Genomic DNA, 15,664 nt, shown 5'->3' on the forward strand with positions numbered 1-15,664 from the left:
AGGCAGGAAAGTCTACAAACACCCACCAACAGAACCAGACCCGGTGCTCTGTTTGCTCTGGAAGCGCCGGCGGTCCCCGTGGAGAGGCACACGGCCCCGCCGGCCGAGCTGGTCGTCTTCCAGCTCAGCTCACACTGTAGCGAGCGGAGGCCATTGCCCCTCATTCACTGCCACTGACCTGAGACAGAAACTGGCTTACTGACGCCTTCACCTGCTCCAATGAAAACATTCAAACAATCCAGATAATTGCTTGCGATGGCCGGCGGCTTCAGCCAGGTCAAACGCGGGAGGTCAGAGGTCAGGAGTACGGTGATACTGTAGGAGGGGGGGCTCCAGCTGATGTGTTACTGTACTGAATAGCACCGCGCTTCGACCCACTAACTGGGTCTGACGCAAATACTCCCTGCGTGTCAGGTTTCAGTGGGATCCCCATGGGATCTGTCGGCGCTGTTGATCCGCGGGTCCACAGACCCGGAGGGTGGGGCCTCACGCTGGTGAAGCACCATCAGATAAGACCTAGGTCTCTCTCACAAGAGCTTCAGCTGACCACGGCGCAGCCTCGATTACTGGCCACTCTACATTTCACACGCTGACGCACACCATTACATTAGAGGAGGATCCCGGCTCATTTGCTCCATTCTGCTGGAATAATAGATTTTTGAGGCTTGATACTGAGGCTAGTTTCAGCGAAGCCATTAAAGGCATGATTAAACTATTGATACCATTATTACTACATTAACGTTTTAATGCACACTATTTAATTTCGTTGTGCATCTTTTAGGTTTTAGGGGGACACAGCCTGTGGTTTTTAAACATTGAACTTCATTTACTCCTAAACCCACGTACTATAAATACAGATTATCCCAAACTCAATTAGCAGATGGGATATTTGTTCTAGATTAAGCCTATAAACGATGAGAGTCATCTATGGAAGTGCTCACAGATCAAAGACCTTCTAAGCTTATTGAGTAACTAACAAAAATGCTTTTTAAAAATGTAATAAAAAATAAACAGCCTGTTTATGTTGTGTTGGAGTCATAATGAAACACATAATAGCTGTAGTGTGGACAGTGTGACGCCTCTGCGGGTTTCTTTTTCCTCTTCTGTCTGCATTTTAAACACCGTGTCCACATCTAATTATAACAAAAGCAGCTTATACATTAAGTGTTATTTCTTTCTGCGCCACTTAGAGTATTGTGACGACCAACTCATTCTCAAGTTCACACATATTCTCTAGTTTTGAAGTCAGAACCTTCAGGGGTTTGTTTTGTGTACTTCTAAACTCACCCTATATCAACAAGTGAAGGAGGGTTCATTAAGAGTGGGATCAAAATCACAAGCAGCATCTTCTGCAGGGTGGCTCTAATTTCAACAACAGTTCTTCTCCACACGCCGAGGAAGCGCTCTTCAATAGAGCAGCGCCAAAACATACGTAAACGCGCTAATTCTCCGTTCAAACCACACAAAAGCGTTTCTCAGGTGTCAAAGGGCCGTTTGCAGCCGTCGCCGCCATCCAACGCCCAAGCGACTCAACGCGAGTGGGCATTCTGGGTTTTACGCGCCCGGGTGCCAGCAAACACTTCGGCCGCTTGGCTCACGGCTGCGGCCCACTCCTTCCAAGTGTATAATCAGTCACATTAATGAGAATGGTAATGTGACGCAGAAGAATTAGCCCAGGTCCTCAGGGTGGCGTCTCAGGGGGTGCTGGAAGACAAACAAGCCACGCTGGCCGTGGACCGCCTTGAAAAAACAAGCAGAGCCACTGTGAGCTTCCTGCCGAGACGCCTGACAACAATAACAGACAGCCCCCGTGCAGACACACCGACAACCACCGAGTCCTTAAGGCGGGGCTCTCCTGTTAATCTTGTAGTGAGTGAGGAACACAACCTACAGTGTTTCTATAACTACTCTCCCCTGGGTGTCAGGTCCCCCGGCACCCGTGAAGAAGAACTAGTTCACCGAAACACGACGACGGCGCGGGGGCCGCATCCCGTTTCAAGATTTATCACTAGGTGCAATTAAGTCTCACCGACGATCAGCTCCTCAGTGGAAGCATCAGCAGCTGGCGGCCGAGCTGCGTGTTACCCAGCGCCGGAGCTTCCATGCGTGATTCCTTACGCAGTCTGATTCGCACGTCCCCCTCTCCAGGCTCTTCATTAGTTTGTGCGTGGATGCTAATGAGCGATACCTAAAAACCGCCAGCGGGCGATGGTGAGCGTCACCTCTTCTGTTTTTTGGGTTGGCTCGTTGCCTGGTGTAGCCGGTGGTGCTAAGGTGCATTAATGAGCCACCGAGCCAGCCAGTGTGTGTGTGTGTGTGTGTGTGTGTGTGTGTGTGTGTGCGTGTGTGTGTGATGACTGATGAATCCTCTGGCTTCCCTTCCACACTCCTCTATACCCTCTATCCAGGAATCTATTCATCTCAGTCAGGTGTGTGTCCCAGCAAAAGTTCCGGATTGCTCGAAGAGAGGCCTCCTCGGCTGCAGCTCGCTCCTCTATCTGCTCTGCTTCACAATCTTTACATTTGCCATCCCGGCTCGGCTCATTTGTAATTTGGTTCCTCCCCGATAGCCTCAAAAGAGAGAAAGTAATTTCAGAAGAGAAAGGGGATTATCAGATGCAAAGGAAGTCTCTGCACCTCCAGACAAAGATGTCGGTGTGGGCTTTTGGAGGAAACAAGGAGTGACTGAAAAGCTGCTTTCAGCCTCAACGGCCACTCTCGAAAGAAGAAACAAGTCAAGTCGCCACACTGGCAATTACTGCTTATCAGCGCTGAGGAGCCAACATGACAATGGCAGGGAAACGCTGAGCTGATGCCTCGCGGAACATGCTGCAGCGGCTGCGGAGCCTAATCAGCTGCCCCTTTTTTCCTTTTAGCGAATCTGGCGAAATGACAATTATATAAACAAAAAGTGAGGTAGGCACGAGTTGGGTGTTAGGTGTCTGTGTGTGTGTGCACATGTCATCCGAGGCGCGTGAAGCACGCTGGCTGCAACAATGCAGTGTTCTATTAATGAAGACTCCTCACAGCAGCCCGGTGTTGTCTTCAGACTCAGACCTGCCACACAAATAATCCCCATCACGTTTCCCCCGGCCTCATTGTATTAATGCTACACCATCTTGGGGACACTGTCATATTACTCTGCCCACATGCCCTCACGCACACACACACACACACACACACACACACACACACATAAAAGCCAGCCTACTTGATTGCTAAACAAGCCGAGGAAACCATGGCGACACGCGGAAGACAAAGAGGCAGAGATGGAGAGAGGGAAAACATCTAAGTTTAGAGCCAGCTGCTTAAAGCCTGCAAGGCAGTAAATTAACAATCTGATTAAGGTTTGAAAGGCAGCAAAGGAAACGAGCATAATGCATCCAATTAACAGAAGAGACAGCAATAAATACGGAGCTTCCAGCAGTTGATTCGCCCGCTTTGAAAATAGCTGCCGCGATTTCACTGTCGGGCATTCAACCACTTTGCTGTCACTTAGCTTGTGCGGTTGTGTTGCTGCGTTCGCAGCCGCCGCCGCCGCAACCGATGCCAGAGCCTGGTCAAACACAGACGAGAGAGCAGGCGGAGACACGGGCACAGAGTAATTGGTCCACGCGTCTCCACAGCTTCATCTTCCCAAGGAGGGACAGAGACGTGAACCAAGGAGCAAACAGTGGAGCTCAGGAGCTTTCCTTCCATTACAGCGTGAGCCTGGAGCTTTCCTCCTATTACAGCCTAAGCCCTGCAGAGCTTCAAAGCTACTTTGTTGTGGTCCTTAATGGTGCTGATGACAGCGGAGAGGATCTCTGTGCCAGGTGAAGCATTCCGAGCCAAAAAAAGCAAAGGGAGATTTTTTTTTTTTTTTTTTCACAGTGAAGCTCCGCTGTCCGGAAGGCAAGCGATAAAAACTAAAAGGTTCTCGCTCAGGAACAACTACAGCCCCATCTTTAACGTGTGGCAGGAGCAGCGCTCACCAGCGTTTCTGTAACTAAGCACCCGGGTCGTCCCCTCCGGGTAGAACAATTAGGGACGAGACGCTCACTGTGAGTAATCAATAACGTGAGGAGGAAGGAGGGGGATAAAAAGAGGTCCATTACATGTTGGACTCATGCTGGAAGAGCAGAGGCAGCGCACAAAGCTTCTGTTCCAGAGGTTATTTGAAGCCTCTGTTGAAAAGGCATTGTTCTCCAACGTTCACACGGTTGAAACACTCAGTGCTGCAGAACCTTGACCGTTCACGGTAGTTGCTGCGTCTCGGGCCTCCGTCGGGACGATGACGTTGCCAGGTAAGAACCGGGTCAGAGAGAGCGGCAGATGAAAGAGGAGCCGCTGACGGAGAGTTTTGTTGGAATGGAGCTGAAAGCTGCCACCGGCAGCCACACTAGAAGCAACACCTTAACGTTCAGGTTTCATTAAACCCCAACACGCAGACGTCTTGGTCCCAGAAGGAGCAACAGCCGCTCAGACTGTATTTAGAACACACAAATACAGCAAAAGTACACACAATAACAGCAAAGCCATGTTTCCACTTAACGAGCAGCAGACAAACCATACAGTAACATCCCATAATTGTGATAAAACAACTGAGAGCTCAAATGTCAAGGAGGAGGATTAGAGAAATGTTTGAAGTGTTCTCACATCAAACGTGCGCCGACGTAAACTACACATGGAAAAAAAAGACGTTTTGGAGTGAGCTAATTTGTGCGTTCGCGTCACAAGGCACAGGAAGGTTAGAGCGAAACTCAGCAGCATGTGGTTATCTTTAAAAAGGTCTATTATAAATACATCCATCCCACCAGACGTGGAAGTGAGTATTTTGTGTTTGTCCTTGTTCACAGTCCCATCGTCCACTTCCTGCCCAGACCAGGCCCTCCCCCGTCAGCTCCTTTGTCCCCTGGCGTCCTCTCCACATGACTCACTCAACAGCGTGGGGAAACTAGCTAGCTGAGCTCAGCCACGTATCATGTGATGACGGAGGCGCTGAAAGGTGCCCGACGCGCTGCCCAGGCCCAGGATGTGCTCCTTGAATCAGGCACAAACACTCCTCCGCTGCGCAGCTATGCATGTGCACATGTAGCCATTAGCGCCGTGTGGGAGGTGTGTGTGTGTGTGTGTGTGCGTGTGTGTCGCATGAGAACCATCCACCTCGGTGGCGCCAGCGGAAGTGGCCGACCTCAAACCCGACGTGGGATGTCGGGGTCTGATTAGGATGTTTGGAGCCCAAGAGTGAGGCGGTGAATCCGCCGCTGTCTGGCTATCGCGTGGAGGCAGCGCAGAAAAAAGAACCCCTCCCCCCCTCCCCGGTCGCCTTCCCACAGAATCGAACTAGCCAGCGAATGAAAGCGAATGAAAGGGCGCGGGCCTGAATGTCAGCGTCAGCGGCGGCGGCTTCCCTCCGAGCGCCGCCGACAGGGAGCCGTTCTGATTGTCGCACCAGTCGAGCCGAGGGGTGAAAAACATTTACATGCAAATACGAGTGACCCGCTAGCTCCTGTGAGCACGCTAGCTACGCCGCTCTGAATGCCCGCCTCAGCGGGCCTGTCAATCAGCGGCCCCATTGTAAACACACAGGTTTGAGAACTGGCTGTTGTGTGTCTGGGATATCAATTATCGCCGCTTTTGCTGCTTATTGGTTTGTGTCTGCTATTATTACAGCTCTTTGTATCGGCTGAAATGAATGTTAATGAATTCGGGCTGGCACCTAATGTACTGCATTAAGATATTTGCTGTGAAGGAGCTGAAATCCTTTCTACGGTTTCAGCAGAACTCCTCCATATACGGACTGTCTAGCGCTCTCCCACAATCCACTCATCTCTGACAGCAGCACTAATACCATGTAATCAACATCCACTTTCAATTTGAACAATTACGGTCTAGAAGCCATCGTAGCCAACGTGTCCCCGTGTCTGCCTGGAGTGGCCGGTACCGCTGGGCTCTGGGGGACCTGGACCGGACAGACCCCAGCCTTCTCCTCGGCCGTCGCCCGCCGCGGAGGGCGCCGCCCCCGCCTGCTGTCGCCAGATGGGCCCGGGTCTGAGCCTGCGAGAAAAGACCCTCTGTCCTCCTCCACTCATTTCATCTCCGTCTTTCGTTCCATCGTACGTGCATCGAACCGGACCTCCCCTTCATCTCGTCACCGCTCGTTAACAGAGCCCGAATCCCCATCCTTTTGTTCCGCAGCCTCGACGTTCAGCTTTTAACTCTGCGTGACGCCTTCATCTCCCGCTCACTGGCCTCAGTTTCTTGGCTGAGGTCCTGTGTTTGTTGGGGGGGAGGGGGGGGGGGGGGGTCATGCACATGCTCTGGAGATGAGCAGACGCACTGCACAGTCAGACCTCTTTGATTCGGCGCGGCGCGGACCCGCGCTGAGGCTGTACATTAATTGGTGCTTCTGAGCCGTTAATTTCGGTGAGTACGTTCAAGGACCCACTTCCCACCAGCCGCAGAGGCTGCGCCGCGGCAGCCACTCAGGACTTCCACGTCCCTCCTCCTCGGTCCAATTACCTCGCCGCTCGGCTTCACCCATGAAGCGCTCCATTTTCCCCTCACTTGGCCGTCACAGAGCAAAGGGGGCAGCAGGTCACGGTGTCGGCGCCGTCCCACCACCTCGCCAACTGCGGCGCCCGGTGCCAGCGGGTCCGGGTTCCGCTTTTTTTCCCTCGGGTCAATGAACATATTAAGCTCTTAATTGCCTCAAAGCACAAAACAAGTGGCAGTTTGGCGGCGGGCCTTCGCGTCCACCTGTAGATGCCTGTGTTAGACGCCCCTGAGATCCTACACCCTCAGCATCAGCAGCTACAGCAGTAAACATCTCTCCCACCGGCGAGAACAGGCGACGCCGAGGAGAGGATTCTCGTTTTATTTCTGCTGTTTCTCTAGGACCATAAAACTACAGGATAGAACCATTTGCGCTGGAAGTTCCCTCGTGACATGAATCAGCTATAAAACAGCGGTGTAATAATACTAGTGTGGCCCGCGGGGCACAGTTCCTCCGGATTCCCACTGTGCTGATGCGGGAAATGATGCAGGGGGTGCGTGACCATCAGCGTCTCGACAACCGTCTCCCACCATTCAGTGGTTAACCTGTGAGTCATCTGCTCAGCGACCGAGGGAACCTCACGTGGGGACTAAAACCAAGGAGGTTACAGTGTGTGTCTATGTGCTGTAAGAGGAGTAAGTGTTGCTATTTATATGTCAGGAAATAAAAATAATATAATTGCAGTATGGCTGCTGGCGCTGAATATGCTGCCCAGGGCTTTGAGCTTGTGGTGGCTTGTTATTTAGCTGAGTGTGTGTGTGTGTGTGTGTGTGTGTGTGTGTGTGTGTGTGTGTGTGTGTGTGTGTGTGTGTGTGTGTGTGTGTGTGTGTGTGTGTGTGTGTATTCATGAATTCTGGCTTGCAGAAGGGGCCGGCCTGTCCTCTCTCTTCCCAACTGTAGCCCCTCATTAGTCTCATCTCTTGTTAACAAACTGGGCCTCGGTTGACACTGAGACTTCATAAGAGTGTGAGGGAGACGGGCAAAGCGTGTGTGTGTGTGTGTGGGAAGGAGAGACTGCAGAGGAAGAGCTACGTGAACGCAACTTAATGACAAGCAAACAGGCCATGAAATCCATTCAGCTCACACGCAGGCTGTTCGTTCATGTCCAGGAAGCCAGCGCCGGTGTCCATCGCCGTCACGTCTCCCACGGCGACACTCGCGACCCACCGCCAACGGGCCGGAGTCTAAACCCACTGTCTCTCGACCTGGTTCAGACGTGGGAGGGGCGCAGACCCCCCGTGGAGGAACAAGGAGCCTGCGTGGAACGCCGCTTCCACCAACGGGGAGCATCTTTATTCAACAGCCACATGGCCTTTGGTGATAGCAGCTGCACACTTTGTTCCTGTCGTACTGCGCCACCTCAGGCTTTACACAACATGATCCTGCTCCAACTTCTCCAACACATTCTGTCACAGTTAAAGGACGCAGACAAAGAAGCTGAAATCACACACTTTACAAACGCAGACGAGAGGCTGGCCCGTGGCTGCCAATGAGGGCAGCCGACAGCAGGCGTTTCAGAGAAAAACCAAACAGGACTTATTATTGACTACATCAGACCTTCTGCTTTGAACTCCCTCATCTGTTCTGGCGGCCTCGGCGTCGCGCTGGATGCGGAAGTGCCGCGACGCCGAGTAAAAGGAGGAGAGTGCAGCAAAAAGCAGTGATTAAACCGGATAAAAGGGAGAGGGGAGATGATGAGCAGGCAGCTGTGTGCCATTAAATGGCGGAGGTGGTCCTACTGGGCTGCAGCCCTTATTGCATTTTAATGGGGGCTAGATGATCCTTGACCCTTTGTGGGGCAGAGGTAGCACCTTGGTGCAGATCAAGCTGCCAGGACCCCCCCTGGAAGGCATCTGGGCCTTGAGAATGTGTGTGTGTGTGTGTGTGTGTGTGTGTGTGTGTGTGTGTGTGTGTGTGTGTGTGTGTGTGTGTGTGTGTGTGTGTGTGTGTGTGTGTGTGTGTTTGCTGCTATGGTAGCTCCAGCTGTAGCCTTGGGCAAATAACAACAACAAGCATGCGCGTTTGTGTTTGTGTGTGCATGTGAGGAGCTAGTTTAAAAAGACCAGGTGCGATTTGATATAAAACGCGACTTTATTTATTCCAGAGACCCGTCCCGCTGCCCCTCTCTCACTTTCTCCCCCTGTGCGGCTGACCTGCCCCTCAATCATCGCGCTCTCTTTCTCACCTTCTCTTTCCGCCGGCTCCACATGCTAAGTGGGGACATTGTTACGGTCAATTTGTCCCATTCAGGGTCCCAGTGGGCAGTGTCCCTGCCCTGACAGCCTGCAGACAGAGACCACACTGCCTGAAAGGCCTTGACATCAAGGTCCAGAGGAGCGGGGGGGAGGGGGGGAGGCCAAAAGCGAGCAGAGGAAAGCGGAGGACAGCAGGGGAGGGGAGTACAGGGGATGAGACATAATCAGGGGAACAGCGGTTTGGAGGAAGAATGTAGGAAGAAAAACAAGTGGGCGGCAACGGTGAGGAGAATGAATGGCAGAAAAAAAGGAGCAGAGGCCGGCGGGGGCCAGGTTTAACACAGGCCCCCAGATCTGGAGGCTCAATAGCGGTTCTTAACCGCCTGTCAATCACAGAGCACAGCGGCGTAGGCGGCGACAGCGCGGCTCCCGCACAGGACGCGCCGCATGCGTTCCTCCAAACTGGGCCTCGTCCCAAGAAACAGCAGAAACCCGACGAGCTCGAGGGGCGGAAAAGGGGAAACACGGGTTTTCACGCGCGTGCAATTAGCGCGATGCTGAAAATGTAATTACAACGCGGCTCGTTTTGGCAGAGAAACCCGATCGGGGGGTTCAGACAGGGGTTGCTGCTAGAAATCACACTGACCCCCGGAAATACTGGACGTACTGTTCCTCCCAGCAAAACAGTCCTGATGAAAAGTGTTGACAGAGTTCGTTTCTACACTACTTGGAGAAAGATATGTTTCATCTGGACCATTAGTCAAAGTTCACTTTTCAAGAGTCATCAGTTTGAACAGTTTCTGTTGCTTTTCCCATAATTCCTCACAGCTCCTCGCTTCGCGTGGCCACGCTGTGGGCGCACAGGTGATGTCAGAGGCCGCGCGAGGGCACCTGTTGTAGCACACAGCGCACAACACTTGCTCCGAGGCAAAGGGTGCAGAGCGGCTGTTGGCGTCACAGACCCGGCACGGACAGGGAGGCCATTCAAGCGAGGCTGGACGCCGCTGAATCACACTTGTTTGAGCCGTAGACGGGGCTGAGTCACACACACACAAACGCAAACACACACACACACACACACAACGGCCATAGAAGACAGGAAGGCAAACAGACACGGCGAGATGAACAGCGGTTTTCTCTCTGACAGACGTTTGGACAGACTTGAGCTCTGTCTCTGCACACACACACACACACACACACACACACACACACACACACACACACACACACACACACACACACGCCTCTTCCAGCTAATTGGCGATTCAGGTCCTGCAGTAACGACAGCAGGGATCTGTCAAAGGCACGTTTGTCCGGTGGGATGTCGCAGATCTCACCAAATTAACTAAGTTGATAATAAATCAGCGGGCGCCGCTAGCCAAGGATTAGCCAGGCTCCACTGAGCTGTTTGTTAAGCAGCGCCGGGGACAGAGAAAGCGCCGCCAACCACTGACATCAGCACTGGGACCTCGGAGCGTTCAAACCCCCTGTCTGGCTTCCTGGGCGCACATTTAGCCTCGTTATCCCACTTCTCCACTGACACCAGACCCAGCTCCGTTATTAGGCTTTCACTGGCACCTATTGTTTTTCTCCTTTTGGGGTTTCTCCACTAATCACTTCTCGTGTTCAGGACACGGCATCAGGTACGCACCCGTTCGATCGCTCTGCTTATGTTTACTTTACATAATTCAGCCAGCGATCTTGTCCCCTACTGAGTCATTTCTTTTGGCAGGAGTAATGCTTCCTACAGTCTGGTTATTTATACACCAACTCAAGAAACATTTATCCTCTCTCCGCTGCCTGCAGTCAGAAATTAAACTCCTTTAAGGAGGCATATTATACATTTGTTCAGTGCCATCAAGGCAAATGTATTTTTGCAGCAGCTACAGTAAAAGGCGTGTTTTTCAGTGCAGCAGCTCCAAGGTCTGCCTGTTGATGATGTCGCCTCACCACCATGAAGTATGCAGCCATGAGGAAAAGTAATGATGCCGTTTGCCGTCTCCTGGCTTCCAGTATAAACTGGCCTGCAGAAATGTGATTCCCAAATATGAAGAACATTTGTATTTGCAAGAGGAAGAAACTCAAACAGGTGTGATCCTTCGTGATCGTCGGCGTCACTCTCTAACCCTCGTGAGCCACACGCTAAACGCCATCTCTCCATCGAGCCTAGTTTTCTGTAAGACATAGATCCTGGACAACACGTGTTTTTATGTTTGATCGATGGGACTCCAGTTAACAGCATCGACAGCGATTCTGATACCATCGGGCCAAATGCTCCAGCTTCACAAAGACGTTTTGTCCTCACACACAAAGAAAAGCTAGAGCGGATCCCGTTTAATGAGAAGCAACTTTATTAGACAGGTGCTTCCTCTTTTCACTATTAATTCCTTCCCTCCCTGATAGTGGATCTCTTGTAATTACTGAAGGCATGATGAGTCTACAAGTAAACGTCAGCACATGAGAAAGTAGCTGCCCCCCCCCCGTTCCCCTGACATGCCGAGGATTCAATGACACTCAGATGACTACACTATATCTGGTTTATGATAATTTCTCCTTTCATCTGCGTCGTGTTTCATCTAAACTTCTTCCTCCACCACCTACTGCATCTCCCTCCGTTACCGTAGCAGCAGGGAGGAAGGCTCCAGTGTTACATGCGTAGCCTGCAGCGGCAGCCCTGAGCCGTGGGTGACAGGCCCAAGGAAGAGGAAATTCAAAAGGAGCCGTCCTCCTCCAAGAATGACTGACGTGGTCAGAGCGGAATAAAGGTGAGTGTGTTGGTATTCCCTTGGACGTGTCTGCTCTGAGACTGGACAAGAAGCACTGTCTTGCTTTCTTCAGACGTGTCCTTCTCTCTCTCTCTCTCTCGCTCGCTCGCTCTCTCTCCCCAGCTTGTCTCCTCTCACACACTAGATCTCATTATAAGAATGCTCTGACCCCTGGGGACTGCGCTTACTTCTCTGTCTCTCTTTCCAGTCCACAAACCTTGGCGGTGGACAAAAGCAGCTTGAAAGGCAATTTGAATTTGAAACGGGGGCCACGGCGAAAACACGCAGCTCCCAAATGAAGAAACTTTAGGCGCCTTGGAGCCCGGCTATTGAGAGCTAGCGGCTGTTGCACCGAGCTAGTTGGTGATTCTGACACCATCCACCCAAGCAGCTCGGGGTACTGTACAGAAGCCTAAAACAGCAGCCACTGCAGAGGGAGGCGAGGGAAGAGGTGGGAGCCTGAAGGCTGAGGTGGGGATACACAACCCAGGGCCCAGCGAAGGACTCACACGTCCACACAGAGAGCCCACAAACAAGCGAGCACGCGCCTCCTGGAGCTCTGCAACTTGAAAATTAGGCTTTAAAACATTTAAATGAGAGCCATTGAAATGTAAATGATACAGTGAGAAGTGTGCATTTACAATAAACTTGTTTGTTAGTTTGTTTGAGAAAATGCATGTGGCTGACTGACAAGTCTTCAAACATCACCTGTTAAATGACCTTTATCTCTACTAATTGTCGGCCATTTTCAATCACACCATCGGACTCGGGCCAGTGTGTTGCTAATACATGGACGGTGAAGCAGCTGAACGCCGCTTGGGTTTTTTTTTTTTCGTGGCTGCAAGCTACGCAGTAAGAAATTGAGTCTTATCCTACACCATAAAAGCCAGCGAATGGCCAGGACGCGGAAGATCACGCGTCGGCCCGCTGCCGCGCGCGCGCACATCCACTCGGTTCCAGCAAACGCTGCGAGTCGATCCCGTCGTCTGATCAAGAGAACGCAATCCACGCAACGCGCCGGGGCGCGGGGGAACCTGCGCGCGGGGCGCCCCGCCACCCACCGCGGGCCTCCGCACCGGACGGCTCGGGTCACTTACCTCTGGTTATCGGGGCGGAGAGAGCTGGCGCCGAGACGACGACCGCGCGAGTGAACAGTGCGTCCGGCTGGATAGAAAAATCCCAGAGTGATCCGAAGAGGGCGAGGGGGGTTCGTTAGTCCATTATCAGATCCTGCGTGGAGCTTTGTTAACTACTCCTCCCTGTCGCACCTGTCTCTGGCAAGAAGTGGTCCCGTGTGCCGGCCTGACATCCCGAAGACAACTGTCTCAGGGGCCGTGTGTCCGTGCCCCCCTGCTGGCTTCGGCGCGCGCGCACACACACACACACCACCTGTCCCCGGTGCTAAACAGCCCACAAAGAGCTTTTATGTCGCTCAACGACACATGGCATTCCCCGCTGGTCTCTGCAGCAGCGCTCCCTCGCACAGCCGCCCGAGAGCCCCAAGTAACGTGGCAGCGCTGGAGGCAGTGACTGATGAAAAGGAGAATGCAGTAATAACCCGTCCAACACGCCACTGGCACCGCACCAGCTGCAGCCTCTGTAAATTACATCTGCCGCGCTCGCTCGTCGCTCGCCCAGTTGCGTTATCAATCTTCCCTCCCCACAGTACTTGATCTATTTCACCGCCGCGCACGACCGCCGCTCTGCCGTTGCTGCGTCTTTTTTCCACCTCGGGTCTCTTTTTGAAAGAGACGACTGTCCCCGCTTCTTTCTTCTTATGCGCTTTGCCGCCCCCACACAGAGCCCGGTTTCAGGATCCAGCGCGGGGCAAAGTCCCATTCATCGGCTTATTAGGAGCAGCTCCTGTTCTCCGAGCGGCACGCGGGAGCTTTTTTTCTGGCGCGGAGCTGCGAGGACCGCGGCGTCTGTCTTCTAGCGGCGGCGCGAGCTACAGCATCTCCGGCGCTGCTCCCCGCTGTCATCCACGGGAGACTCCTGAAGCCTGTTAGTGCCAAAACCTGAAGCAGAATTACGCAGTGACTGGAATGGCATTGATTAACGGCTAATTGGCTTCAAATCTCAGCCGTCGATTGGCGAAATGCCGCAAAGGCGGCAGCGTCTGGCGCATCCGCGGCAGCAACTTGCCCAGTGTGTGTTTACCAGCGCTGAAATTGGTCATTAGGCGAAGCCGGGCGCGTGCGGCAGCGAGATCGCTGCTGCTATTGGACAGAGTTCTTCAAGGAACCTTTATGCTAAAAGACAAACAAGAGATTTAGAAAGTGAAGCGCTGACGTGGAAATCAAACCACGAGGCCGATTCAAAGCGGCTCCCCCTGATAATAGGGAGCTTCATTATTATCACTAGATAATCAGGTGGTTGTAATGTGGACAGAGACTCACTGAACGAGGAGGTCACAAGTGGATCAAGATTAGCTGAGGTTGAAAGGCATTACTATAATGAGTTTTCAACAATAAATAGATTAAATAAATTTGAGTTTTTTTGTGAAAACTTTAAGAAATTTGTCTCTTTGCTCTCGCCCTTTCATATTATTCAATGTTAAATGAATGTAATATTTAATATTTTTTCGGTGATTTAATTGCATTCCCATATGTCCCACTTATTGCAAATGAATGAAAAATTCAGAAAACATGCAAAATGTTTCCACCAACAGTCTCCATCTTTGCGTTTCGGGTCGTTCTGGATTTTCCTCGTCTCGCTGAAAGTAAATTAACACAAGAGAGGAATAATTTGGTCCAATTAAATCTGGATGAGCCTCCAGTCAAACGGAATTGTGGGCCTACAGTTAAATCAGATGGGTTTTGTTGACAGTTCTGTAAACATTGTTTATCCTCACACAACTCGTATGGGTTCTTAAGGCTGAGCTTACCTTCTGGAAATGCATTTGTGCGGAGCCGTGTCAGTGGATAATATTGGTGCAGTGTTTTATGCGTTAAAAAGAGTTAAGACCCACTACTCTCTGTGAAATTGCCAGGAGCTTAAGCCACTTTTCAGCTTTGACTCATGAATAATTAATTCCTAGAATAATGGCTTCTATAGGCTTTAAGGCTCATGCGTGCAGCTCACTCTCTACCATGTTAATAAATCGACTCCCATCAATCCTACTTTTTCCACAATCTGAATATCAGTGATGCAGGACTCAATTTATGATTGCAAAACATCTCCTGCCTCCAATGTGATGCTGCATAAGATGAATTCATTAAACAGTCTCAGTATACAGGAAAAGACTGTAAAATAATTATATTGTCTATTTGTTTAGTTACAATGTCCTGAAATTCTATTGTGATATAGAAAACTCCTACAATGACTGGTGTAAAATGTCTCCATTTTAAACTGGGTGACTTTGTGTGGCGCTTATACTGCGGCCCTCTGTTGGTTGACATTGATATTATTGTTGTGCTTTGTTGTGCTTTGCTTGTTATGTGCTTTTTTCTTATCTGAATTTGCACAGCCAAATGTTGCCCACACAGGCACTGTAATACTTATTAGCGTTTTTCATCCCTTATCCTCTCGCGCTGCCTGTGACTTTGTAGCCTCCACAATTAAAGTTAAAAGGAAAGTTTCCTTTGTCCAGAGGAAACCTGCTCGAAGTCTTTGTACAGGCTCTCAGCAGTTACAACAGAGGACGCGTTGACAGCAGTATCAAAATTCAAGCAGAAATAGTTTCGCCAGCAGCCGAATACTGATGAGTTTTATTTGCTCACCGGAACTGTTTCCACACACAAAAAAAAGGTAAAATCAAGTTGTGAGTTACATACTGTAACTTTAATGCTGCTCTTTTCTAAGCCCATGTGCTCACGTCTGTTTGAAAATATTTTTTTAAAGTTTTGTTCGCAGGTCATTTCCAACTTGAGTATTGCAGTTTTTCTGATGATACTTCTTATTGCACATTTTAAACAGTGGACTTCTGTTATTTTCACCGAGGCAGCACCACTTGACATGGATACATCTCCTATGTATTCATAGACTACACAGGCTGAAAAAGATATAAGCACAGATGAATGGAGGATTTCCACGGTGACATCAGTGTACATCCCGCTGACAGTTAACAGCTCTCCAACAGTCTTTAAAGCCAATATTTGCTTTAGTGTTCAGCATCCAGCTACTCTGCATAGAAATGATTCAGGACACAAACTTCGAGCCATGTT

At 50.9% G+C, this 15,664-nt stretch overlaps 1 protein-coding gene across 1 annotated transcript in view; it reads right to left on the reverse strand.

Moving 5' to 3' along the window:
• The window catches only part of sema6bb (sema domain, transmembrane domain (TM), and cytoplasmic domain, (semaphorin) 6Bb), a 94,748-nt gene extending 81,073 nt beyond the window's left edge, over positions 1-13,675 (reverse strand). Inside the window, exon 1 of the mRNA XM_029148961.3 lies at positions 12,596-13,675. The gene's annotated coding sequence lies outside the window, so the exon portion shown is untranslated. The remainder of the gene's footprint in view (positions 1-12,595) is intronic.
• Positions 13,676-15,664: the final 1,989 nt, after the last annotated feature.

This window comes from Betta splendens, chromosome 4 (assembly GCF_900634795.4).
Source record: "Betta splendens chromosome 4, fBetSpl5.4, whole genome shotgun sequence".
Classification (NCBI taxonomy): domain Eukaryota; kingdom Metazoa; phylum Chordata; class Actinopteri; order Anabantiformes; family Osphronemidae; genus Betta; species Betta splendens.